At 43.1% G+C, this 26,143-nt stretch overlaps 1 protein-coding gene across 3 annotated transcripts in view; it reads right to left on the reverse strand.

The window, feature by feature from the left end:
• The window catches only part of LOC111071597, a 66,008-nt gene that overhangs the window by 21,431 nt on the left and 18,434 nt on the right, over nt 1-26,143 (reverse strand). For 2 of the 3 annotated variants that reach the window (XM_041595057.1, XM_041595055.1), the window contains exon 2: nt 10,174-10,195. The gene's annotated coding sequence lies outside the window, so the exon portion shown is untranslated. Of the gene's footprint in view, nt 1-10,132; nt 10,152-10,173; nt 10,196-26,143 lie in introns of those variants that run through there. The other variant, XM_041595058.1, reaches the window with a different exon arrangement.

Genomic DNA, 26,143 nt, shown 5'->3' on the forward strand with positions numbered 1-26,143 from the left:
TTCGTCTACCCACCCTATGGACTATGACTCTCACCTATAGATGGCTTTACACCCATTACGAGTACCAACAACAACAACAACAACCACTTCAAAGATGGCCACAAGAGTAGCATCTTACTTATTTTGTGCTTCGATGGCGGGCCCGTTGGTTGATTTTACCCTACAAGGGGCACCTGAAGGAAGAGGAGGCGGCGGAGGGGAAGGGCGGAGGAGGGGCCACAGGAATGAAGAGCCACATAATGAAAAGAGTGTGTGAAGAATTTTAAATTCAAAATTGCATGAAAAGTCGTGAGTCGCAAATAGCTTGTTGCTGTTGCTGTTGCCATAGCTGTTGCCCGTTGTTGCCTGTTGCCTGAGTTGCTGTTGCTGTTGCTGTTCAGCTCTTGCTGCTGCCTTGGCAGACAGATATCCTACTCATCACTTGAGAAAATGAAAAAACAATCATAAACAGCAGGCAGCAACCGAACCAAACCGAACTGAACTGAACCGCCAACATCTACATCTACAGCTCAGCTCTACAACAATGCCTCTTTGAGTGTGTACAAAGTAAAATCCACTTGAAAACCAACAGAAAAAAGCCATGGGGAAAAAGGCCATTTTCAATGATTAAAAGCTTTGAATACTCTTCAATCGATTGTGGCCATGGGTTATATTTATTTAATGCCAAAAATCTTCTGGTAATCGTAATACCCGTTCTGGAGAGGGTATCACAAATACATGAAATAATAAAAGCAGCGTCCGAGAGAGAACACAGCAGACAATCGGCTGTGTGGACGTTGCCCCTTTTGTACCTTTCTTTTTCTTTCCTGCCACTACACCTGTTCCCAGATCCCAGACTCTAGGCAAAAAGGGTGGCGGCACCCATTGGGGGGGCTGGCAGGCGGGGGGCTTGTGGCAGCGACTTAATAAAGTTATTATAATTTAAGCGCTTTGATTATGTGCTTGGGTTTAGTGTTTAAAATACCAATGCAAAAAGGCGCCTTTGGGGGCATGTTTTGGTGTTCCGCTCTACGCTCTCCGCCCTTCCTCCTCTCCACCACGCTGTGTGCCACCATTTTGTACCCTTTAGAGTGGGGGTGTGGGTGAGTATGGGCGAGGGGCAGCAGCGGGGGAGTGCTGTGTGTGTGTTTGTGTGTGTGTGTGGGGGTAATCTTTGTGATTGGTTGCGATTTGCCTTTAATTTTGTTGCTTTGGTAAGTGTTGCATGCACCACGACGATGCTGTGTTGTTGTTGTTGTTGCTGCTGCGGCGCTCATGTTGCATGCATCTCCCGTTGGCAAAATGTGCAGCCATGTTAACTTGCAACAAGCAAATCCATTTCCCTGCCGCATGCCTCACTGAATCACTCGCCTGAGTGTTGGAGTCGACTCCACTCCAAATGGTAGAGGAGTCATAGATGGAGCCCGTAGATGGAGCACTTCATTGCGGGGGTGCCACTGAAGTCTTTATTAGAGTGTGGACTGTGCAGGGCAGGGTTGGGGAATGGGGAGGTGGAGATTGGTTGCTTGCAACAAACTGGAATTGCATTTGACTTCGATTTAAATACACACACACATGCCACATCACACGTACGATTGTGGCACACAGATGATGATTTTCGGCTTGCATAAAGCATTCAGGAAATTAATTGGTTGTGTCATGTACTCGCAGCACGGGGATGGGATGCACGGAGGCAGGCAGCACGGAGCAGGGAGATTTTTAACAACAATTGCTGATTATTCATGGGAGAGATGCCATTCTGCGATTAAAGATGCAAACGAACTGATTGCAGAGACTCGAAATGAAGTCATTAAATGCGGGGATGCATCATGCAGTTTGGGGCTACATGAGATTTACAGTGCTTAAAAAGTTTAAATTCATTTTGTGGCATTTTTAGATTTATTTGTCCATAAAAGCTCAGTTTTTTGAACGTACTGCAATGTTAAATCAATTTGAAATCAAAACCTAACTTTTAATCAGAAAGGATCATTAATTATTTTCTTTAATCTATTCCAACCTTCCTTTTTAAACCTATTTACACTTTTAATCATTATTACCCCACTGTTGATTATCACAACCTCCCTGTTGATTGAATGTATCTCCATTTATAATTCTAACATCATCATAAGGCCCATCAATAACTCCACTTTCAATACCATTTTCTTCTCACTAAATCATAACTTTTCCTTGCATAAGCTTCACTTTCAAACGAACGAACATCTTTCTGAGCTTCACCTTCGCCTCAAATCGAATCGAATCGAACACCATTCTTTCTTTCATCTCTCGAAGAAAAAGGCACACTTTCGATGCCACTGGAAACCCACAGAAAAAAAGGGAAACACGAAATGAAAATGTGCACCAAAAGGTGACAATTACTTTCAATTTTCCGGCAGAAAAGAAGTAAAGAAAAATGTTCATCTCGAATCTCTGTTTCGGTTTCGCTGTCGATGCAAAGCAGGAGGCACTGGCGGAGGCATGCCTCCTGCTGCATCTGCATCTTCTGTTGCTGCTGCTGCTGTTGCTGCCACATCGGCTACAGTTTCTCCTGTGTGAAGTATAGCGAAAATATTTGTGGCCACAGTCACAATTTTCTGAACTCTTGCCCTTTATGTCGAGCATTTTGCTTTTTTGCCGCAGGCAGCACATTCTGCCACACTCCAGCGACTCTGCCACACGATTGCACCGTGGCGAGCACCATGCAGCAGCCTCAGCAGCCAGAAAGTGCAACTTGCAACTTGATCGGCGAGTGGTGGAGTGCTGCAGTCATCGTCGTCGTCGATGATCGCCTCGCTTCGATTTGTATCGCTTTTGCATTGCTTTGCCCCCAATCTGCCGCTCTCTTGTGGCTCCTTTCTTCTAGCTTTGCCCCGCTCTTGCTGCGCTCCTTTCTTCTCGCTTTCATTGTGGTCCGTGCCGCATTGCTGCTTTATAGATTTGTTGCAAGTCCAATGCTGCCTTGGCATCGGCTTACAGTGGACGCGGAGCGGAGCGGAGTGGAGCCTATCGAATATTTCATAATACGACTAAGACGGCGACCTACAGCAGAGCCAGTGCCTCGTTGCCGCTGGCCATTAAAAGCGAGAGTCGTAAAAGCCAGTCAGTCAGCCACATCCCCATCCCAATCGTCTCCTCCTGCTCCTCTGCTCTCCTCTCTCATATGCAAAATCAACAAATTTTTTTCCAACTCTACGCGAATAAGCTGCTCAAATTTACTCACTCTTTGAGGCATTTGAAACAATGGAGGCGCTCTCACACACAACAGCAGAGCAGCAGAGAAGAAACCCCATAAAACATAAAACAAAACCCCATTTTATGGCATCTTCCAATCACACGCAAACGGAAAATATACGCGCTGAAATCTTTATGACGGATTCAAGTTTCTATAATAATTCGATATATGCCACATTATAATCTTTTAGCATAGAAAAAGTTTCTAAATTGCCAACCACATACAAAGCTCTGGCTTTTTATTGTTTAGGCCCCCCCCCATTTTATGTTCCCATTTAGTGATGGTCTTTATGGCTGCCCAGTGCTGTGTGTTGATTGCCAAAATTGGAATCTTGTTTCATGAATTTCACGAATTTCGAATGGCTGTTGATTTAGGAATCGATTTTTATGATCTATGTATATCCCACATAATGAACGATGGTTTACATCATCATCAGCCGAGGAATTTAGATCTGTATCTGGAGAATCTTATTCAATATTCAATGTGTTTTTGGGGAATGAAAAAAAAAGCAGACGAAAGACTAAGAATTATAGCTAGAGATATAGAGATAAGAGATGTGGTGGGGGGCCTCTTTTAGTCTATGAAGAACAAGAAAACTCAGTTCTAATTCACTGCTTCGCCACACTGAGGGAGAGAGGGATATTTTCGAGCAAGAAGGTACATATGTATATGTTATGGAATATAAAAATTCAACCATAACTGCTAAGCCAGACTGTTAAATAAAAGAAATATTCTTCATTCTGGCGATAATATTTTAGAATATTAAATTGGAATCACATTTTGAGTGCACTATTGTAGGGGTGTGCCTATATATTTTTTATATATGACACATAATGTTTTTCATGCAAAATTATGCAAACATCACTTGAACACCTTTGAAACCTTCAATGAAATGCAAATATCTTTAAGTCGATTCCACTCAAGTCGTAAACACAACCTAGAAATCATCAATATATACTCGTATAAGCCAATAAATATGTAAATCCCTTTCATCATAAAACCAATGGAATACACAATTTATGGTCATCTCTGGCGACAAGTTTTTGCAGAGCATCAACATACTCGTACATACACACATACATAAAAGAGACTGAAGGTAAAACTTTTACTGCCACTGGGACTGGGGGACTGACTGCCACTAACAATGTTGCAAAGTTGTACCAAGTGGTTCCGTTCCCTCCCTCGGCACTTTGGGAGGCATGCCGCACCACATTCCCGACAATTGTCCCCGAACAAAATCGTGCTTTAAGGATCGCGAATCTAATCGGGGATTGGAAAAACAATATCTATGCTAATCTCGTTACAAGATCATTCCGACAATAAAATGGTACTCCCCCGCCAACCAACAACAAACAAACAGAAAAAAAATTGAGTGCGGTGAGGGGGAACACAAGAACCTGTAGAGTGTACACTGTTGCATGCAACAAGAAAACAACAAATAATGAGCCGTAATGAGCAATGGATCGCCACACAATTAGCCAAAAGTTTTTTTCGTTGATTTTTATATATTTTTTTTTTTTCGTTTTTTCGGCTACAAATTAAAACAAAATAAAAAAAGGCTGGCAAAAAAAACCACACGAAATTAAACAAACAAAACATTCGAGGATTTATATGGCCACGGCACTTGGTTTTTGGGAAATTGCGCGGAAAATTACAAGAAAATCGTGCAAGCTCTTGTTTGCCCACAGAAAAGCCATGAAAAGCCACAGCCGAACTGCAACAGCCACAGCCTCCTCTCCGTAGTTTGTATCTTTTGGACTTTCCAACAAATTTAAACGTTACATGCGAGTAGATTTCAACGCGATCCGATCCATCGATCGATCCATGGGTTGCTCGTGCACCACACACACACACACACACACACACACACACACACACACGTATACAACACTGTGGGGCACATGATGCAATGCAGCAGCGGCAGCAACTCCTTGCCCTCAGGTGCCTGCTTTTCACTTTCCTGCCTGCCGAATATTGTCGAATGCCGAATGCCTTCCTGCCTCCCCAATTGGCCCCAAAACAAAGTCAGTCACTTAGTCAGCAGCGGCCAAAGAGCCAAAAGTCAGTCATTTTTAGTGACTCGACGACTGGCTTTTGTTGGCTTTTTGTTGATTTCTACGATTGGCGTACAAAATAACTGCAACTGTCATTTTCCACCAATCGCCGAATTTTCGACGGCGACGACCTGCTGGGCCTTGCCTTCTTCTAACGAAATTTGAGCAGAAGATGAAAGCCGCAGTCGAAGATACTCTTTAAACATCTGTACGCATGAGAATTCATCGTTAAGTGCTAAGACACACTGGAGGAGAGAAACAAATCTACTGCTTATGCGGAATGCAAGATAAAACTGGGGCAATAATTTCGATAGAAATGATAGAAGGATAGCAAATGTTGTGCTCTCTTTGAGTACAGGACGTTAAACTCAGTTGTAAGTATGCTAAGCCACACTGAGAGAGATAGAAACATAGAACGTAATCCCCATTTTAATAATTTCATAATTTTAATTCAAATTTCTCAAATGATTTTGTAGAAAACAATTCAAGACCCTTGCTATAGTCTCAACGATGGTTTTCCCTGCAACAAAAAAACTCTCTAAGAATCTCCTAAAATCAAAAATACCCCACTCCGAAAGAGTATCTCAAAAGAAACGAAACATTTTTTTAGCTTGGGTCTGTCGAGTGAAGCAAAATGTCAATTTTATCCGCTGTTTGCTTTTCTGTTTTGGAGGAAAAATAAAAAAAGAAAAAAAAACACGAGGAAAAACCTTTAATTTCAGCTTTTGGATTGCATTCAACAAACATTGCGCCTGTCTCTGCCGTTGCCTCCCGCCTTCCAATTGCCTTGCAATTTACGTTGAAAATTCGCTTTAGGCGCGCCATTGAGTGTTAATTAAGCATTTATTCAGGCATTGGGTGTCAAAGATTTTCGACTCTAAAGAGACCCGAAAATTAATGCCAGTTTTCCTTTGTTATCAACATTTTTTTTTATTTTATTTTTTTCGTTTGATTTCTCGACTGATTTTTCGGAGTTAAAGTCCAAGGCGCAACTTCATCGATCATTGTCGGTTGGTGGCACTGTGGCATTGTCAAAAATCTACACAAAAATACACAGAAAATGCCAGAGGGCCACCAGAAATGTTGATGAGACAGCCCAGCAGCCCTCCACTCCACTTGAGAGACTCGAAACTTGAGACTGATGAGACGCAAGAGAGAGAGACTTGGATGAATCATTTCTTCCGCCGCACAAGCACTTTTAATTGGTCAATAAAAAGCGGTATAATCATAGAGGAAATGCCTTAATTTGCATATTTGTTGGCCATATTTTGGCTATACATTTTGGCCATTTGCATGACAGATGAATGACACGTTAAATGTGGCTTATTGCTGTATAAAATTCTCATATGAAAGACAAATCAAATGCCGAAAACCTGTACGGAAATGTTGTTCAGGCGTGCGGAATTATTTTTGGTGGCCCCAATTGAAGGGGGAGCCTATTTGAGTGGGAATATGAACATTTGAATAGGGTTTTTCTTGAAGGAAGGAGACTGCTTCTTGGCGCCTGGAAAAATGCAGATAGTAGAAGAAAGTAAGAGAAGAAAGGTAGAATCTTCAAAAATCCTCAATCTAAATGTTTAGAGTTTGCCCCAGAACTTTTCCTCTCTAACAGCTTTTAAAAATTTTCATTCCCCTGATCTTTATATTTCTTTAAGCAGAAAAAAGTGTTAATTGAACTTTGGACACCTTCTAGCGACACTTCCCTCTCTCTCTTTCTCTGTCTCTAGTCTCTTTCTCAGTCTGGAGTGGTGCTCGTCACAAGCGGAGGAGACACCTTAATCGGGCATAGGAAATGCAACGGTAAACATTATCAACAAGAGGCCCACGCCTCCCCCTGGGTTCTAGCGGAGAGCGCAGACCCCAACGGAGAGGCAACGGCTGCTGATAAGCATCGCATCGCCCCAGTAGTACAATGCCACACACTACTCTTTCTCTCGTTCTCTGTAGCTTCTGCACTTCCTTGCTGCCATTGCACGTTGCAGTGGCAGGCAGTAGATGCAGTCAATGTGCCAGTTAGGCACTCAACTATGCGTATCTGTGTGTGTGTGTGTGTGTTGCATGTGCAACACTTTCAAACAACTTTATCACGCCACGAATCTCCACTCGTCTCGGTGCAACACAACTGAATGAATGAATGAATGAATGACTGACTGACTAACTGACGGACGACTGACGTGGTCTTGATTGAAATGCGTCGACATGCCACTGCCGCAACCGAGTGGGTGGCAGACTGGGGACTCTCTGGAAAATATGGGTGGAGGAGAGGCAAGGGAACCCCTAGGTTTCCCCAGGTCGGTGCGTATGTATTAATTAGTGTCAAGTGTTGTCGCTTTGAGTTACGCGCCCAAGGGACTACTGCCACAGTGCCTGCCCCCTGCCAAAGCTTCAGCTTCAACGATAACACAAAGCGATAGTAACAGGCAGCCGCCACTTGTTTGCCGAGGCCTCTGCCTCAGCCTCAGCCAGTGCCACTGCAACACGTTCTTCATAGACTGAGACACTGAGAGACTCTGCGTAATCGATGATGACACGTTTTGCCTGGGATGCCTCTGCCTCAAGATTCTCCACAGATGAGGAGACTGACTCTCTGGGAAGCAGCTGCCGCCTGCAAATTGCAGAGTAGAGCACCAGCAGCAGCATCAGCAGCAGACGGCGGCTCCAACTAAACATAGAGGAGCACTCAAGCTGCTGCTGCTGCCTCTGCCTGTGGACTCCTCTTTTTGTGTATGTGCTCGTATGAAAGATACTCCTGTAATATTTTTCGCGCATCCAATTACATTTATGTGCTCGTAAACTAAAAATTCTCCCCACAGCCTGCCGCCTGCCTGCCTTACAATAATTACACATGTATAAGCCATAAGCCCATGGGTAACGTAACGTAACGTCCCTCCCCATATGTGTAAAGCTGTGATTCGGTCGGTCGGTCTGTGGGAGCGGCCGTTTAGGGTAGTCTCATGAGACTATCATGGCTTTTTTTTTTTAGTCGTATTTTAAACACTTTTTCTGATTTATGGCAGGGAAAAATATTGTTAAAATTTAAATGAAAACCGAGTCGAGAAAAACTAATCTCATATTAATTTCCACAAACCATAAAAGTATCTTTGAATCTAGAAAGAAAAGCAGAAGAGAAGAAGCCTCTTTTAATGGAAATAATCTCACAATCTTTATCTTTAGCTACAGGAAAGCTGAGTCTGCAAAAAAGAAGTCTTTCAATTTTCTACAAAAAATATGTATCTTTCCATCTGCAATACAAGAAAAGTATCTTTCAATCTTCAATACAACGAAAGTATTTTTCAATCTACAGCTTAGGTAACAGAATCTTTTCCAAAAGGAAACCTCTTTTCCTGAAATCACGTAGGTGATTTGATTGCAAATCCTGAGTACTTTCTTTTTGGGCGAAGCCTCATTGGCAATTTGTCCGAAAAAAACGAACCCACATATGAGTGGAAAACACTCTACAACTAACCAGAAATTCAAGAAAAGGCTGTCTTCGGAGTCCAAGTTTTAGTTACTCTTTCAGATGTATAGATTGAACATATGCAAATAGTTATCCCTAGGATAGTTAGGTTATAGACTATGTTGCACATTATTTTAAAAGTGGAAAATATTGTTATTTTTTAGAGAGTCTCGAACAAATGGGGTAAGCATCTCCCAACAGGTTGCTATTGCCACAGGACTAACAGGTAAGGTAATACCTGCTGGAAGAGTATAGTGTTTTAAACCGCATTGGATATTGCAGAAGGCATTGATTGGATTTCCACTACAAATGTATCTCGAAGGAGCAACAGCCTAAAAGCTCTCAAGTGAAGTGCCACACGGATCTTTGGTGTGGTGTGAAAATTGTTTTGGCTCGAGGCATGCGGCATGCAGCAGTGGGAGAGCAGAGTAGATAGAGAATTATGTGGCACTTTCATATGGCCATAACCGAGCAACATGCAGCATGCAGCATGTGAATGTCGATTGCTGTTTTCTCAGCTCTACGGATCTCCTCCACTTTTATTTTCTAGTTCAGAAATGAAGCGATGCCAAGGCTACCACTGCCACTGCCATAGCCACTGCCACTTGTGGCAATTAAAATTCTTTCGAGGCATGAAATTCAAGAACATGTTTTCCTAATGAAAATTTTTTGCTCCAAACTTTATTTAATAATCAATTATGGCTTGAGTGTGTGTTTGTGTTGTCATTGACCTTCAATCTGGGTCTTAAGATCTTTAAATATCTTATTTCTTACAGGGTCCACGACGGACGGTCCAAACACACTCCACACACCTATCAGTGGGGCCTAATAGATCAGGCAATTACCAAATTTGAAAGCCTCTTAGCTTCCTTTAATGTGAATTTTGGGTTTATAATTTGATATTTCAACATAGTTGTCAATCATAAGAGCTCCGGCTTGTTGTTTGTGTTGTTTTGGGGCGTGGCATGGGCCACAGATACATCTACATCTACCTGTAGATCTCTCGGCATCTTTTGTGTGGCGTTTATTAATTTGATCGTTTGGGTTTTCTTGTCTGCTGCCGTTTGACATGATGATGGGTGCCCAACCGATCCACCATCGTTCAACATTCATTTTCGACAGCCAGCAGCAGCAACAGCCTCGTATACTGCCATTGCCTCTGCCCCCTGCCACACAGGGCTTTTGTTCCGTAAAAATACTTCAGCACAGTGCCAGAGCCCCCACGCACTTGTCATAATAGATTCGTTTATAATTTTTATTTCATTTTTCTTATTCATTTTTTTAATAGTAAATTTTGTTGCCATGGTTGAATGCAAGTTGATTTTTTTGTCGAGTTTTTGGGCTTGCCGCACATTAAATGTAATCGTAAGCGGCTTTTGTTGTGCCCCATGAACAGATTTAAATACTACCTACCCATACGTATACTTATAGTGGCGACTGTTTGATGGACGTACCTCATAAATCCATGGACAGGTTCTGAAAACATATAGAAAAGAAAATGTTAATAAGGTTAACCATTGAATATTTATTTCATTTAAAGTGAATTTAATTTAAAATTTATTCTTAGTTTAAAAATTGTAAAAAGTTAATGTTAACTCTTTCCAGTGTGGCTTAGCTGTCAAGTGTGAGTACGATTTTTTCACCATGCATCTTTTAGCTTTTTTGCTGTAGTTTTCATAGAAATTTTGCACTAAATTTTCAACTCAAATTATTTTTTTGCTCATGCGTTTTTTACGCACAACTGTACCTGTACCTCCGCCTGTAATAACATCGTTTGTTGCATGCGTCAAAAGAAGTGCAATGCCTGCCTGCCTGCCAGAAAAGTGTTGCCTACTTCAGGGCATTCAAGCATCCTCTCCCGTCCATCATCCTTCTCCTTTCGCACCAACAGAATCGTTCTAATGAACATATACAAAAATTTCAAGTGCCAGACGCGACGATGACGCGACGCTTTTCTGCCACCTACTGCCACGCCTCCTCTACACCCTCTCCCTCTAGTCCCCTAGGGACATGCCTCTCTCTATGATGCCACAGTCTGGAAGCACAGTCTGGTTGGCCTGTCTGTCTGTCTAGACTCTAGACCATGGCTAAGACCTGCGTTTAAAATGCAGCCCATTGTTGGTGTCGTTTCGGGTCCCCATTCTGCCGCTGCTCCTGGAGGCTGCTGCTGCTGCTGTTTCTGCTGCTGCTGCAAGTCTCCCCAAAGGCTCAAGACAATTGAGTCTGAGAGCGTAATTTGCAACTGCCTGAGACGCAAAACCTGGTGCCCAGGATGCAGCATGCAACCTGCCACTGCCCCCCCCCCAACTCTGGCAGGATACGGGGCAGACACTCGGGGGAGAGGTGGGGCCTAATGAGTGGAGGGATCTGCGATGCCAGTCATGACTTTGGCTTCCAGCCTACTCCCGACTCCTCCATCCTCTAGCTTTAGCCTCGTCTCCAGCCTCCTCCAGCGGACTCCATCCCCTTCTGCCTCCTGTGACATGTTGTTGCTGCTGCTGCTGCTGCTGCTGTGGCTGTTGTTTTGGCCCCCGCTTGCTGCATTTTGCATCCATAGGTTGCTGCAGGCGAATGCACCAAAAAAAGGAAAAAAAAGCACCAAGAACAACATGACGAAAACTGTTTGTACAGTAGCCCCCTTCTGCCCACTGCCGCCAGCAGCCTGAAGAGGGGAATCGGAGTTACAGGAGCAGTGGGAAGGGGCGGGTGAAGTCGGGAGCCAGAGGTAGGAATCAGAGTTGAAGCTGCAGTCGGTGGCAGACATCGTCCTGTGGCATACCCAACAGGCGTTAATAATCATTCTTGTTTTTTTTTCTTTCCTTTTTTTTTTGTTTGCAAAAAAATGCAACGAGTGTTTTGTTTTTTTTTTTTAACTGCTTTTTTTGTGTGTGTGTTGTTTTGTTGGTTGTTGGAATTGCTGTTCTTGATGCCCTGTAAAACTATGAAAAGGGAAGAAGTTGTATGGGACCATCTTGTTGGTAGGTGAATATTCTTATTCTTAAGGGATTTTCTGAATTGTGTGAACTAGCGACTTTTGCACCTTCTTTCTCACAGTGTGGCTTAGCAGTAAGGGGCAATTTTCAGTATTTTTGCTTTCTGGAATTCTGACTATTCTTAAAATTCTTTCTACAATTTCTTCCCACTCATATGTAAAAATTTCTACAGGGTATCTAATATTTTGTACTTTTCCCCTACTAGAGCATTTCTGCATGCATTTTTGTTTCAAGTTTTTTCCTTTTGGGCCTTGGATTTCATTACTTTTTGTTTGTGCGAAAACTTTTTCATTTTGTGCAGTCAGACGACGACGTCATAGAGAGTGCATTGACTGAAGTCTGCGAAACGAAAAAAAAACACACACACATATACGAGTGGAAACCGAAAAAAAAGAAGAGAAAAAAAAGAAAAGCAACCGCCAAAACAAGCGGCAAGTGGTGCATGTGGAGGAGGTGGTGCATGGAGATGTGGTGCCGGCTTCTGCTGCTCCTGCTACTGCATCTTTTGTTGCAATGTAGCAACGACATGCAGTAGCAGTGGCAGCAGCTCCTCTGTGGAGTGCAACTCTGGAGTTCAGTAGCTGGCAGCTTTTTGTCTTTGCTTCTCGCAGGAAGCGTTTTAGCTGCGAACCAAAACAAAAAGTTGTTCCAGCCATAATTAAGACTTGGCTTAGACCCCAGCATCCAGCGATAGAGTGCGAGAGTCTCTGGCTCTAAAGTGTTATTAGTTTTTTTTTGTAGCTTTTTGGCCATTGTTTTCTTTTGCTAAAGGAAGTGCCACCGAAGGAAGGAAGTTGCCAGGGAAATGGTGGATTAGGAGCTGTACATGGAGCCCCGATCGAGTCCGTTGCACTTGCCACCCGCCAAAAGCCACGCCATGCCACGCACTTCAGCCAAAGACAAAGTCAAAGCCCAAAACCACCTGCTTTTTTTTGTTGTTTTTGTTTGGCCATGGAATTGGAATTGTTTTTGGCCCAAAATTTCAGGCATCACTGAAGCCTGAAACAACAGAAATACTTCGTTTATTTAATAGGAGCATTTCCTTTTTTTATGCTTGAAAAACTTCCTCGAGAAATGAGGAGGCAAGAGGCGGCAGGAAGCAGGAACCAAGAGGCAGGCGGCAGTCGTGGCAGGAAGGAAACTTGCAGCAGCAGGCAACGACGACGACGACTGGTTTCTGTTTTTGTTGTTGTTGTTCTTGTTGCTGCCCCTGCCACCGATTGACGCGACTTTGGCTTTGGCGGTTATTAGTCGCGCGACTGCGGCTGCACGCGAATTTTTGTTTTTATTTTTGCATTGCTGTTGCTGCTGCTGCCACTGCTGGCAAAGCCAAAATCCAATTAGCTGTTCAAAAACTTTTGCAAATTCGCGCAGGGAAATTTAATTAATGTTGACACAAAAGTTAAGGCCAAAACTGAATTGAAATTGGATTTGTGAGAGGAGTGGAGAGGTGGGGGACAAAAGCTATTGAGACCCTGCTGCTGCTCTTTCGAGAATCGAGATACATATATATGAATAAGTGCTACCATTGATTGGTTGACCTTTCAGCAGTTGAACCATCAATAGAAATTGTGCGCATTTATTGCTCTACACTTTTCCCATTTACCATTTGGATTTTCCTGTAATTTTCGTGAAACATTTGCCCTGCTCTGCTGCTTGTCTGCTGCCAAAGTCACCTGTCATTTCTCCCATGTGGCATGGAACAGGCCATGGAAATGGAACCCCAACAACAATCCACCATTAAGCGGCGAATCGACCGCAGCAGAATGGATGAGCAGACCGCATTTTCAGATGTTAGCCACAAAACGACGCCCCTGCTGTCTAAAAAGGAGAAGAGGTAACAGAGATGTAGAGTCATAATTGATACTAAAAGATACCCTGCAAATAAGGAACTATGTTAAAAAAATAGTCTAAAAAAATTTTCAGAAAATACGAATTGAGTTTCTTCATTCTGGATAGATACAAAAAAAAATATTTTTCAATTTTTTTTGAGCGTTTTTTTAGATACAAAACTCCAAAAAAATTAAACAAAAATAATCTGTTTGCAATATTTTTTGATGTATTTTTAGATGAAATTTCTGTTCATAATCAAAAATCCAAATACTATTATTTTTAGACAAATAAAATACCCTTCGTTATAGCCCTAATGAAAACAATTTTTAACATTCACAGACAAATTTTTAATAAATCGCCAAGTATAGGGTATATTCCAACACCAAAAATAGAGCATTACCAGGTGCCACCGAGTGCTACCCCCCTCCCTCTTACCAGCGGCAGCTCTCCTTCCCTAGGGGCATACTACCAAAAATGGACTCCACACCGGCGACCGCAGCGTTTTTCAAGCGTTAAAACATAAAAATGTCATTAACACTCAACAGATTTCGCATTGCGCTGCGGCGGTCGAAAGCAAGCAACAAACAGGGCCAACAACAAACGGTTTAAATGGCCAATAACAAATTGTTGCAAATGTTCGTTCCCCCAAAAAAGAACAACAAGGCAACAAACGAGACCGTCTACACACAGCACAAAGTATTTCTTTTCCTTTTAGTTTTTCACGTCCAGTTTTCGTTTTTCTTGTTTTTATTTTTCGCATTTTGTTGTAGACGCAAATTTATTTGACGCTTAAAACCGAGCTGCAGACAAGAAAATGACACAGAAACCGAGTTTAAGCCGCGGCTTAGAGTGCCCCAGAGCGTGGCTTAGAGCTGGAGGCAACGGCACGGCACCACCTTCCCACCAAAAGAGGGATCATCAGCAGGTGGGGATTGGCAGCGGCAGTGGCAGCTAGAGGTATAGGTAGAGGGTATCATTTACGCCATAATTTTTCGCTGGCTCTGAATATTTTCCTTAATGGTTTTTAATGAGCGGCTTGGCGCGTAAAAGTGTTGGGGTGTTGAGAAATATGCCTCTGATTTATAGGAATCTGTAGTCTATATTTAAGGCCACACCGAAAAGGCAACGAGAGCTTGTTGCAACCTACGACAGCACCCCAAGTATCTGTATCTGTGTCTGGTGTTAATAGTTTTGGCATTTGCGGATGGATCAGATCTATGGATTGGCGACAGCTTAATGGGGGTTCGATTTTCGTTTGGTTGGAACAAAAATAGTGATTCAGATGATGAGAATGATTGAAAGCAGCTAATTTGAAACCAGGGAAATTTGTTTACTAAAATGGAAATAAAAGGCAAAAATTGTATGCTCAAATGATTGCCAAAAGCGCCTTACAAATTTATGTAAAGTCATTGAAAGTTCACTTTGTTCAAGGTAATCCACCTTTTAGAGATTATCCCCCATTTATTTGTGCACCTGTTTCATTATCCCCTCAAAAACCATTCTCAAAAGCACTCCCATGCTGTGGCTTTCCCATGATTATGTACCTTCCAGCAGTAGCAGGAGCAGCAGTGCCTTCTATAGACCATTAAAAGACACTTCCTCTTTGGGGATCCTCTCAATTACCCTGCAAGATTGCCTGCTAACTGGTTAACTGTTCACATCCTTATATGACTACGTGTTGACAACAAAATTAATTCAAATTAGCAAGAATTAATAAAAAGTGAGAGAGAGAGAGCAAAAAACACAGCCAAGGTTAACACAACATCAACAGACAGTGGCTGGGCTTTGCGTGTTGCAAAAGCCTTTTTCTTTTTTGTTGCAGCTGCACTGAAAGGCAATCCCCGGCACCCCCATACCTCCCCTCCCACCCAATAACCGAAGAACAACTTGTGGTAATTGGATTTTGTCTGATACACCGATACCCTGGATAATAAGAGACATAATTGCCATGCATTTTGGATGCATAATCTCTTTGTGCATGACTCTCGATATGCCATTACCCTTTCCTACAACTTCTCTCCTTCTCCACGCTCATGCTAGTGTGATGATTGGGTCTCCAAACAGAAGCCCCATGGGACTCTATGCATCTATCTATCTATCTATCGCCTCTGTCTTTGCATCTGAAGTGAGACATTAATCTCAGTTAAGGTTTATCTTTGATGCATAATAAATGAGGCGCTTTTGCTGCGGACTAAAAGCAGCTATTTATTAAACGTTGCTTAAAAAAAAAACAACAACAACAAAAAACAGACAGATACGATAGAGGCGTCGGCTCCCCCAGCGATCTTATTAACCCAGTTTGTGTTTTTTTTTCTTACCTACCAAAATCAACAAAAATCTCCTTAAAACATTTTGAATACGTCTTTGCATTCTGTTTCTTTTCTTCCTCCTTGATTTTTCGTAGGTTTTTTTTCCAGACACGACACCCTCCAAAAAAAAAAAGATTAAAAAAATGAGTAAATCTGCTCTCTTGCACAAAAGTAAACACAAAACATGCTAAAAAAAAAAAAAGAGGGAAAAAACACCGAAGGAATTGCAATCACTTTTATGGAATGGGGAAAGGGAAGGACCAGGAGGTCCACGTGCAGGTCCGAGGGGAGAGACCCCCGTCCACCACTCCTCTTCTCATCGTCTGTGCAAACAGCCGCCAGCATCAATCTTCTAATGCGTTCAACAATTTTTTTGCGCTGTTTTAGCAGTTCCTTTTATACACCAATATTATTTATTTTTTTTTTTTTTTTCATATTTTCGGTGTTTACTTTTAATGTAGGGAATACCCTTTTTTATCTCAGTGAAGGGTGAAGGATGCGATGCATTTTTGATAGGAGTTTGTAAAGTAATTCTAAAAGATCTTAGCTTTAAAATATAATTTTAATATTAAGGGAAAATATACATATTTCTATCAAGGTTTATTTTACTTTGTAGAGATCATTTTCAAGACTTGTCTTTGAAGCTATATAAGGAAATATGATCTTTATTTGATAATTATTTCCATATGTGGTTTAAATAATTTTTAATTTGTTTTAATTTTTAAGCAATTTAATATTTAAAAAATTATCGAAATTGTATTTTATTTTTTTCCCAAGTTCACAAGAGACACATTCACATTGATCCCTTGTAGAGTATGCCACACTTCGTTTATTCTCCCCTGCCTGCTGTGTCTTGTCTTTCCAGTTAAAGATATTTTCAGAGTTTGCCGAAAAAAGATTTCTGTGCTACATTTTTCGGGGCCTACAACTGAGAGCCCGAATTGACTTGTTGTCACGCCCCCTCATAACCTGCCCCCTACGTACACCCCCCACCCCCAGGGGCTGTGTGACAGCGACATGCAAATTTATGAAAGGCCCCTTGTACGAGTATATTCCTTTACTCTTTTCGAGGAGTACGTACTGCTGCTCGTGTATTAATTTTTACCGCCGCGCCGCTGCTGTTGTTGTTGTTGTTTATTGATGCCGTTGGCGGCGGGACAACTACACGGGACACGCCACTTGATCTGGAAGTTTGGAGCTGGAGCTGGGGCAGGGACTGAAGATGGAGTTGTATCTCAAGCAGCAACTGAGGCTGAGACTGAAGATGTAGCTGTAGCTGTAGCTGGAGGTTGAGGCCTTGTTTTCGTGCGGCGGGAACGTTGTTAATAATTCGCTCGCATTACGCGCCGCGATCTCGAACGAAGATGTCGTCTTAATGACTTCATTAATATTGAGTAAAACACAGAGCCAGAGCTTGGCCCAACCAAAGCAGGCCAAAGGAAATGCAACGAAAAAAACAACAACAACAACAAAAAAGAGTCAAGTGAATGAGCAACGAAATTCGCGCTCAATTGCCAAAACCAAAGCCCCACAGCATTAAGCCCACGAACGAAATGCTTCACTTGCTTCGATTCAAGTTCCACTTCACGTTGCACGTTCCTCTCGTGGATGGGGAGGGTTATGTTGTTGCTGTTGCCGTGGCCGTTTCCGCTGGCGACTCACAATTGATGAGGCAGCAACAATAGTTGTTGCCCCTCCTTCGGCGATTATATGTATTCTGTATACTGTATATGTGGTGTAATTAAAATTAATGCGAAACTTAAGCGGCGAATTTAATAAGAATGCATTAGTCTGTAGTCTGAAGAATAGTTGCAATCTGATTATATGTATGTACGCCTGATCTCAGGGCAAATGCTGAGAAATGCAGCAGCAAATGCATTTAATATTAGTTTCATGTCGTGTTGGATTTATAGCAGATTTATGTTAGATCTTATTTAATAGATAAATTGGCATGTAAGGCTATGTGTAGTGATCAGATTAAGATACATTCGTGATATGCGGTTTGCTAGGAAAACGTTCCCTCTGGAGTGTTTCCTGGATTGATCTTTGTGGGGATTTTCTATTAAATGAAGCTGATTGCTTAAATTCCTCAGAATTATTCCTTAAAAGTATTTTTATACAGTTTTTGTAGGATAATTATTCTTCAAGCTGAGCTTTTGCACATTTATTCGTAGTTACACACAGTTGTAATGTAAATTCGTAGTACAAATTGTTCAATGTTATCCCTTAAAGTTTTAAGGTTTATCAAATTCACTTAGCATCCCAAAAAAATAAACTTAAACACAAGTTTCCCTAACTTTTGGCCAACTTTAGCTTGGGGTTTTTAGCCCCTGCCCCTCTTTCCATACCTTCAGCAGACTTCCCTTCAATGGAAAGACTTCAAGTCTTGCCCCAATCTCCCTTTCAACTCTGTTGCATTTTCTTGGTATCAAAGCCATAAAAGATATAAATGCTTGACGGCAATATACACATCATCATCATCATCTGCTGCAGCTGCAACTGAATCAGCATTGGAGGCAGCAGTGTGGGGCAGGAGCTGCGAGCTGGGAGCTGGGAGCGGGAGCAGCTTCATGTCACATCCGTGTGACGACATCAAGGCGAAAAATTAAAATAGCGACATTTTATTGAGTTGTCAGTTGCATGGAATGGAACACATGATGCAAATGCAACAGGCCACGCCTCCACCAGCCTCAAACCGGCCCACTCCCAAGTCCACACCCAAAAAAAAAAAAAAACGAAGCAAAAATAAAATACTTGGGGGGAAAAGCCAAATAAAATTGTATGCAAAAGGAGTAGACGCGAGACGTGCGACACATGTGGAAGGATGAGGTGCTGATATTGCAACGCCCCACAAAACAGCCCCCCTGCTATAAAGATTACACTGCCCTACACGATACACACTATAAAATCCATAGAATATGGTTGGTATACGACAATCTTTTAATATCAGAAATTTGCTCAACATTTTGTGGGCGTTTTACTCTCTGCCTCCTCAATGCGTGTGTGTGGGTGTGGCAGCCTTTATTTATAGATCTGGTATGTGAAGCATATAATTTCTTACAGTGTACGAGCGAGGGGGAGAAGTTCATTTGTTAACCCCTTGATGATGATGATGATGATGATGATGGTAGGGCAAGCGAAAACATTTTGCATAATTTGGCAGAAATTAAAAACAAGGGTAATAACCATACTCCATACATGAATACATATGTACATACATAATTATGTATATAATATCCATATACTCGCATGAATACTTATACTCGTTTGTATATTCGTTTCCCTGGCAAACAAAAGAAGGGCGTTGAAATTGACACCTCGAGTGCAAAAAAACAGAAAGAAAAAAAAAACAAGAGAAAAAAAAACAAATAAAGGCAGGAGTGAAATAATATATAAACCCTTTTTCGACAGCCAGCCACAGAAAGGAACTTCGGCCTGGCTTGGTGTCCTGCTGGCTGGCTCTTTCCAAAAGTTCAACGAAAATAATATTCACACTGCTCATGGACTAACGGACGAGCGATAGAGAGGAGAACGTGACACGTGCGCTGAGCGTGAGTTTTGTTATTGGCAGTGGAAATGTTCTGCCTCGAGCGTTTTTTGTTATTTCCCCCCGCGCTGATCTTGCTCTCTCACTCTCTACCTTTCTCTAATTCCTGCTATGCTTAATTTCACTTGCTCTCCCAGCAACAAAAGCTATGCGCGACACTGGGCTGAGACGATCCACAATGGGAGCTTCTTTCTCGTTTCTCTCTCTTGGTTTTTGACTATCACGAAATTGATTTCTAGACGCTTTTGTAAGAAAGGTTCCCACTGTGCGAGTCTCCCTCTCGGGCAATGGTTATTAGTAAATACGAAACCCTTCCGCCTTAGAAATAACTAACGGGTTTTTACTTCACTGCGTGGATTCAATTTTTTTATATTCATTTCCTTATTGCTATGCATTTTCTAGGCAGACTCTGACAACTTTAATACCCTTTATATTCGCTTAGCACATCTTAGGACTGCTTCAATGGGAAAAAAAAGCTAAAAATAGGTGAATATTGATTGAAAAACTCTTTGAAATCTTCCTTTAAAATGTCTCCTTTTAAACGTTTAAAACAGATATATTAATTTCCGTCTCCCAATTGCAAAAAAAAAAATCATCTTCCATCCCTAAAATTTGCATTCCTCGGGGGCTGCTACAGGCGGGTTGGACCGGGACCCTGACGAACGACGCACGTCTGTTGCGGACACACTTTGGCAATTCATTTAATTATTATATTATAAGGCAGCACACACACACACACAGACACACACATACAGGCGGCACTGACGCACAGAGATCTCTCACACACAGCTGCAGCCATAATAAAGAGGAAAACGGCCATAAAACGCTCGCACACAAAAGTGCCAGGAAACTTGTGTAATTCATATCGCATAAAGCGAAAGCCAGAAGAGGGAGGGGCAGAGGTGGAGAGTGGAGAGAAGACAGCTCGTCGCAGCAGGCAGCGCGGGACTCAAAGAGGATACGAAGAGGTGCACCAAGTGGACTGGCAAAAGGAGAGGGGGGGCAGAAGAGGATATGCCTGACAACCGCAAGGCAACTGCCACACACAGATACTCCACGCACACGCACACCCATACACTCATACCCAAAGAAAAAGCTAAAGCTAAAGCCATGTTACATGGCCAATACCCTCCACGCCACACAATTGGCTTTGACAATCGAATACGAATCCGCTTCAGTCGCTCGTCCCTTTGGCCATAGTATCAATTGCAGCACCTCAACCCAAAAGGCCAAACACCCCCTGAGCAACTCTCCTCTGTCTGTGTTTTTTTCCGCTTCTTTTTAGCCACAAAATTACATTCGAGTTGGGGAGCGAGCTGCTGCTGCTGCTGCCCCAAAGCCAAGAGCCAACAGCCAAAAGCCTCGAAGCCCAATCCCCAATCTCAACTTATCGCCGGCTTTTGGTCATGTTAATTTTTAACCTCAGGCTTCAGGCAAATCGAAAGCTGATCGTATAAAATTACGCCTGACAGCGGACGCTGAACGCCGCAGAAGAGAAGAGGAGTGCAGAGGTGTGGGGAGGGGGTAGAGGATACGATCAAGACCGCAAAAGGTGACACTCCCCTGTGGCTGTCACTATATATAGATTACATATAGCAGATATTGTACAGTTGCTGATCTCTGAAATGACTTTTTGGCATACTGCTGCTGCCCTGCTGCTGCTGTTGCTCCTCGAATGGAAAGTAAAAGTATGGATAGCAGCCAACTGGATGGGGATGGGATTCTCCTCTCTCATTGGAATGTTTATAGATCTTTGAATGTTTCTATAAGCCCAAAGGCCAAAACAGTAGCTCTTTAAATGGAGTCCTCTATGCATATCTGATGTGATGTTCCCCAGTGAAACTTTTCATTTAGTGACTCTTTTTTGTCGCTCTCTAATTAACTTCTTCGACCATAGAAAAATGGGAAATCTCTTCATCACTTCATTACACGCAACTCTCTACCCAAAAATGGCATTGTATGTGTATATGTATCTCTTTCTCTGTTGGCCATTGCGTAGGCCGTTATTCCCATGGATATTCGGACTAAAACGAAACCAATGGTTGAGCCAATGGGCCAATGATTGAGCAATGCGTGGGAGACACAAGAGTGCCGAGCGGAGCGCCAAGCCGCTGAGCTTGTGGCCGTTAAAGGGATAACATGTTTTTGGCCAGACCGGAGGAGACCGCCTGTTGATTTGCCAGCGATCTAATACCACATTAATTTGGTAATAAAAATAGATTCTGTTGCCCATAAACACACACAAAATGTGACACAATCAAAAACGGCAAGCGGCGGCTCATTTATTGATAACAGTTGGAGACCAGCAGTCCCAGGCCCAGGCCCAGTCAGGTCCAGTCACAGTCACAGTCCCCTCCCTAGAGCCATTGGCCACAAACCGGTTGGCTGGCGCGGTTGTGGCTTAAAGACTGGGGCGTGTTTTAGCATTTTGTGTTAGCGTTTTATGGGCGCCAAAGAGTCATAGAGTCACAGAGTCACAGAGTTAGTTGCAAAGTGGTTTTAATAAGCAATAAATAGAATATTTAATTGAGAAATCAAATGCAATTTTGATAAATAAATGAATGCTTGAAAGTGGAGTGCATGCAAAGCAAAAGGAATGCACGGATAGAGGGTCTCGCTCTCTCTCTCTCTCTCTATCTGTCTTTTTACTTGAAATAAAAGTCACTTTGACTAATGAATCAATTTGCCAGCGGCGGCAGCAGCCTAATGATGAAGTTGCTGGCAGATGGGGGGCATGGGGGGTGAGCTACATGACTGTCTGTATATCCCTCTGTCGGAACTAAGTTGAGTTGATTAGGGCAGTCGGAGGAGGAGTCCCATTAATGGACAAGCTGCTTGCCCGCTCTCACAGGATATGCTGCATACAAAAAGAGTGTGTGTTCTGTGTGTGTGTGTATGTGTGTGTGTCCCTCGCCAGACAGTTCACATGACGTCTCTGTTTGTTTTGTGTCTCTCCCCGCAACCCCCCATCCCATCCACACCTCTCTTGTTCTCACAATCTCTTATTTTTAGTCGTCGTTCCTCAATTAATTGCAAACAACACAACAACAAAAAAAAAAGAAAAGAGAAAAAGCAGAGAAGTAAAACCAAATGAAATCAACGAACCAAACCCGCACCCCACCACCACCCGGATGGCTGCAGCCGATCCCCGTAGTAGTCCATTGCCGAAGCAACAACAAAAGCAAAAGCAAGCAAAAGCTTGAGCTAAAGTTGAAAATATACCGTTTAATGCCCAATGGCCACGCCTACTTTTCCCACACTATACTCGTACAACACACACACAGAGGACAGAGGACAGACAGACAGCAGGAGTGTGTGTGTGTGTGTGCATTACTGGTGTGGGGGCGATGCCCAGGCGAGGAGAGCGCTTAAAAATGCGTAAAAGAGTCAACTTTGACTGCAAACTGCAATGAGAGGATGTTTGTTTGAGTTGTTGTGCATACGCTGTAATGCCAATGGAGGACCGGGGTATATAAGTATTGCAGTTCGTTTGTCAAAGTGAAGTTAAGAAAGTTTTGCACAAAATATAGATCTTCCACTTATGATACATGTACATATGTTTTATAATTTGGAGTATACATCTCTCTCTATATATAATTTTCTCAAGCACTCTACAGAGTATCTCGTGGTCGTTGCTCTTGCTTGAATCTTGTTGCTATGCAGTTTTAGCTTCATTTTTAGCATTTTGCATTTTGTTTGCACTGTGTCTGTGTCTCCGAGTTGATTGCACCGCTTCGGACACCCCTCCACTACCCTTTCTACAGACACCCTGCTACCCCTCACACAACCGTTCACTCTCTTCCTAGAACCCCCCTTTTAACTGCATTCTCTTCGCCCCCGCTCTCTCTTGTTGCTTCATTTTCTCTGATTAATAAATGAAAAGTTTTACCCAAGTCAACGAGTAATTTTCTTGCTGACTCTCAAATAAAGATTTCTGCATAGAACTTCAAGTTTTTTGCTTTTGGCAATGACATTTTTGTACTCGTAGAACATTTTAACATTGATTTTTAATTATAGTATCTCATAGATGGAGGCCATGGACGCGTGTTGGATGCGAATTCTTCAATTCCCAAAAGTCGCCGATGCATTTCTACGTGAGTTATGTGGCGGCACGTGCCAGAGGCGTGGCAGGGGATCACACACACACACACACACCTAACTGCTGGCCATCTAATAAACAAGTTTACTGCTGAAAGGAATGGGGATTGCCGGGGATAAGCGTGCTGCTGCTGCTGCCCCATCTTTTGCTCTTGCTCTTTGGGGCCGGGCCGCATTTTCCAGCTGCCTGGCTAATCGGTTGCGTAATCTTAAACGCCAAGCGGCAATTGAAATGGATTGCAGGCCAGTCTTTCAGTCTTCCAGAAGCAGCTGCCTGCCTGACTCGTGGGCCGCTTTCGGGTGAGCCCCAGCCCAGCTGTTTGGGGGCTCTGTTGTCAATGGGTCCACAATCTTTTGACCCACAATCGATGCTCAAATTTCATTGGTTATTTCATGTGAAATTTAATGTTTACGCCTGGCAGAAGCGTAATGCCAACTAGTCTGCCACTGGAGTCTGCCCCATAATTCCTCCAGCCTGGGTGTGTGTGTGCGTGTGTGTGGCATGCAGCACTGCAGCTAATTGCAGTGGCAGTTGCAAAAATAAAGACAACTCTTTGGATTAAGGAAAGGGAGCGACACTGCAGCAAGGGGGGAGAGCAGAGGTGGGGAAAGAGATGTTTCTTGGAGAGAATGTTGAGCCCGTGGGTCATCATAAAAACATTATGGGTTGGCGCGCAAAAAGCAAACAAAAGATACACTCAGAGAAAAGGCATCTACTTTCATATTAGATATGAAATTTCTGCAGCATCTTTGGAGCAATGCTTTTCCGTGCAGTGCCCGCAACTGCAACTGCAACTGGTGGAATTTTTTCAAAGGAATTGCAGCAGCAGCAGCAGCGGCAGCAGCTGCAGATGGCATTGCCCCAACGAAGAAGAGACGTCTGATGCGTGTGTGTTGCAGTTGCATCTGTGTGCCGCAGTTTGACAGTGCAACATGCGAGAATTTGATGAACAGTCGCCCTTCCTTTTTGGGATGGCGGGGGGGTGGGTTTGTGGAGGGCATGACGAATGGGGCATTGGCGTCTCGTCTCGTCTCCTGGGAGTGGGTGTGTTCGCGCACTGCCTTTGCAACAAAGTTTCCTCGCATCGCAGAAAAGGTCAGGCTGTTGCTAGTTGTCTCTCTGCCTATTGTTGGCGTCACGCCGACCACCGACCGACCATCGACTCAACGCTATTGACGGTTTGTACTTCCCAGCAGCGTGCGAACACGTTTCGCTCTCGTCGCAGAGATTGGAGCGCAGTTCAGCGCGCACAGGTGTCTCGGGCCCATGGACTCCGCGCCACTGGTCTGGCCACGAACTCCACTCCATGCCATGCCATGCCGTTGATTGGCTTTTAGCCATCGCTGCTGTCTGCTGCTGCTGCCTGCTGCTGCTGTTGTCGGCTGCCTGTCAAGCGGTTGGTTTGGCGTTTCGTTTTTCGGATTTATTTTTAATAAAACTGATGTCATTTATTGGGTTTACCTTTATTTTATAGCTTATTGTTGCTAAATGGTTGTACGAGAGACGATGGCAGTCTGTGTGTTGTGTTGTGCGGTGTGGCGTGGCATGTGGTATGTGGTATGGTGTGTGGGCTGTTGGGGCGTGAGATTGTTTGTGGCACACAGTGTAAACAATAGCTGCGTGATGTTGTAACCTGATGCCAAGGACAACTATTGGATATGGCTGATTATATTACAGAATAAATGCAATGAAAGTTTAGGTCTAGAAACTGTCTTGGAAATATAAAAAAAATATTTCCATCGATTGTATTTCAATTAGAATTATATTCTATTCTTCTGCCATCTTGTGCTGCCTCTCTCTAGAACATCTATCAATCAGAAACCAAGCCAAAACCCTTAAGACTAAACCACTGCCAAGAGGTTTCTGCTTCTAAGAAAGTATATGCTACATTTCTTGGTATGCAACACTTGGCTTTGCTGCACTCTATCCCCCCACCAGTTCTTGCTGTAGCTCAGAAACATTTTCATTATAAAAGTGAGAGGACCGAGCGCGCGCACAGACTGCAGCACTTCAATCCCCAATGTGGCATTCGCATTCGCATTTGGCTCAAACGTCTGTTGTCTCTTTGGGATGGATGATGTGTCATCACTTGAGGCAGTAGCCAAAAGATGAAGATGTGGCATATCCACTCTGAAGGGGCTTCCAACAATTATGAGAAATGTGTAACAGCCGTCAAGACTTTTCGTTTGTTGGATGAAGCCGCCTGCCTGACAGAAGCTTCCCATCTGAAGCGATCTTTGGATTGTGGCAATGTGGCACAGCTGTCAAACAATGCAACAGAGAGCTGCAAACCCAGGCAAACACTGCAACAGTGCAGTGCAACATCTATCGATGATGATAATGATGATTATGATTATGATGTTGTCGCGGCTTGTAATGCAGTTTTAATAGCCCTGACCTTGTTTTTTGGGGCAACATTGGACTCTCGCTTTTGCTGTTGCCAGTGTTGCTGGTGTTGCCAGTGATGGCCGGTGTTGCGTGTGCGTCTGCCATAATTAAAAATGTTTTTGTGGCGAATACTTAATGAAAACAGATAAAGTTTTTCGCTCTGAAAATTATGCTCCAACGTTGAGACAGAAGTGGCCGAGTGGCAGTCGAAGCAGCAGCAGCTGTGGCTCGACCCCTGGGGTGGGCCGCTGCGAC

This window comes from Drosophila obscura, unplaced genomic scaffold (genome assembly GCF_018151105.1).
Source record: "Drosophila obscura isolate BZ-5 IFL unplaced genomic scaffold, ASM1815110v1 contig_1, whole genome shotgun sequence".
In the NCBI taxonomy this organism is placed as follows: domain Eukaryota; kingdom Metazoa; phylum Arthropoda; class Insecta; order Diptera; family Drosophilidae; genus Drosophila; species Drosophila obscura.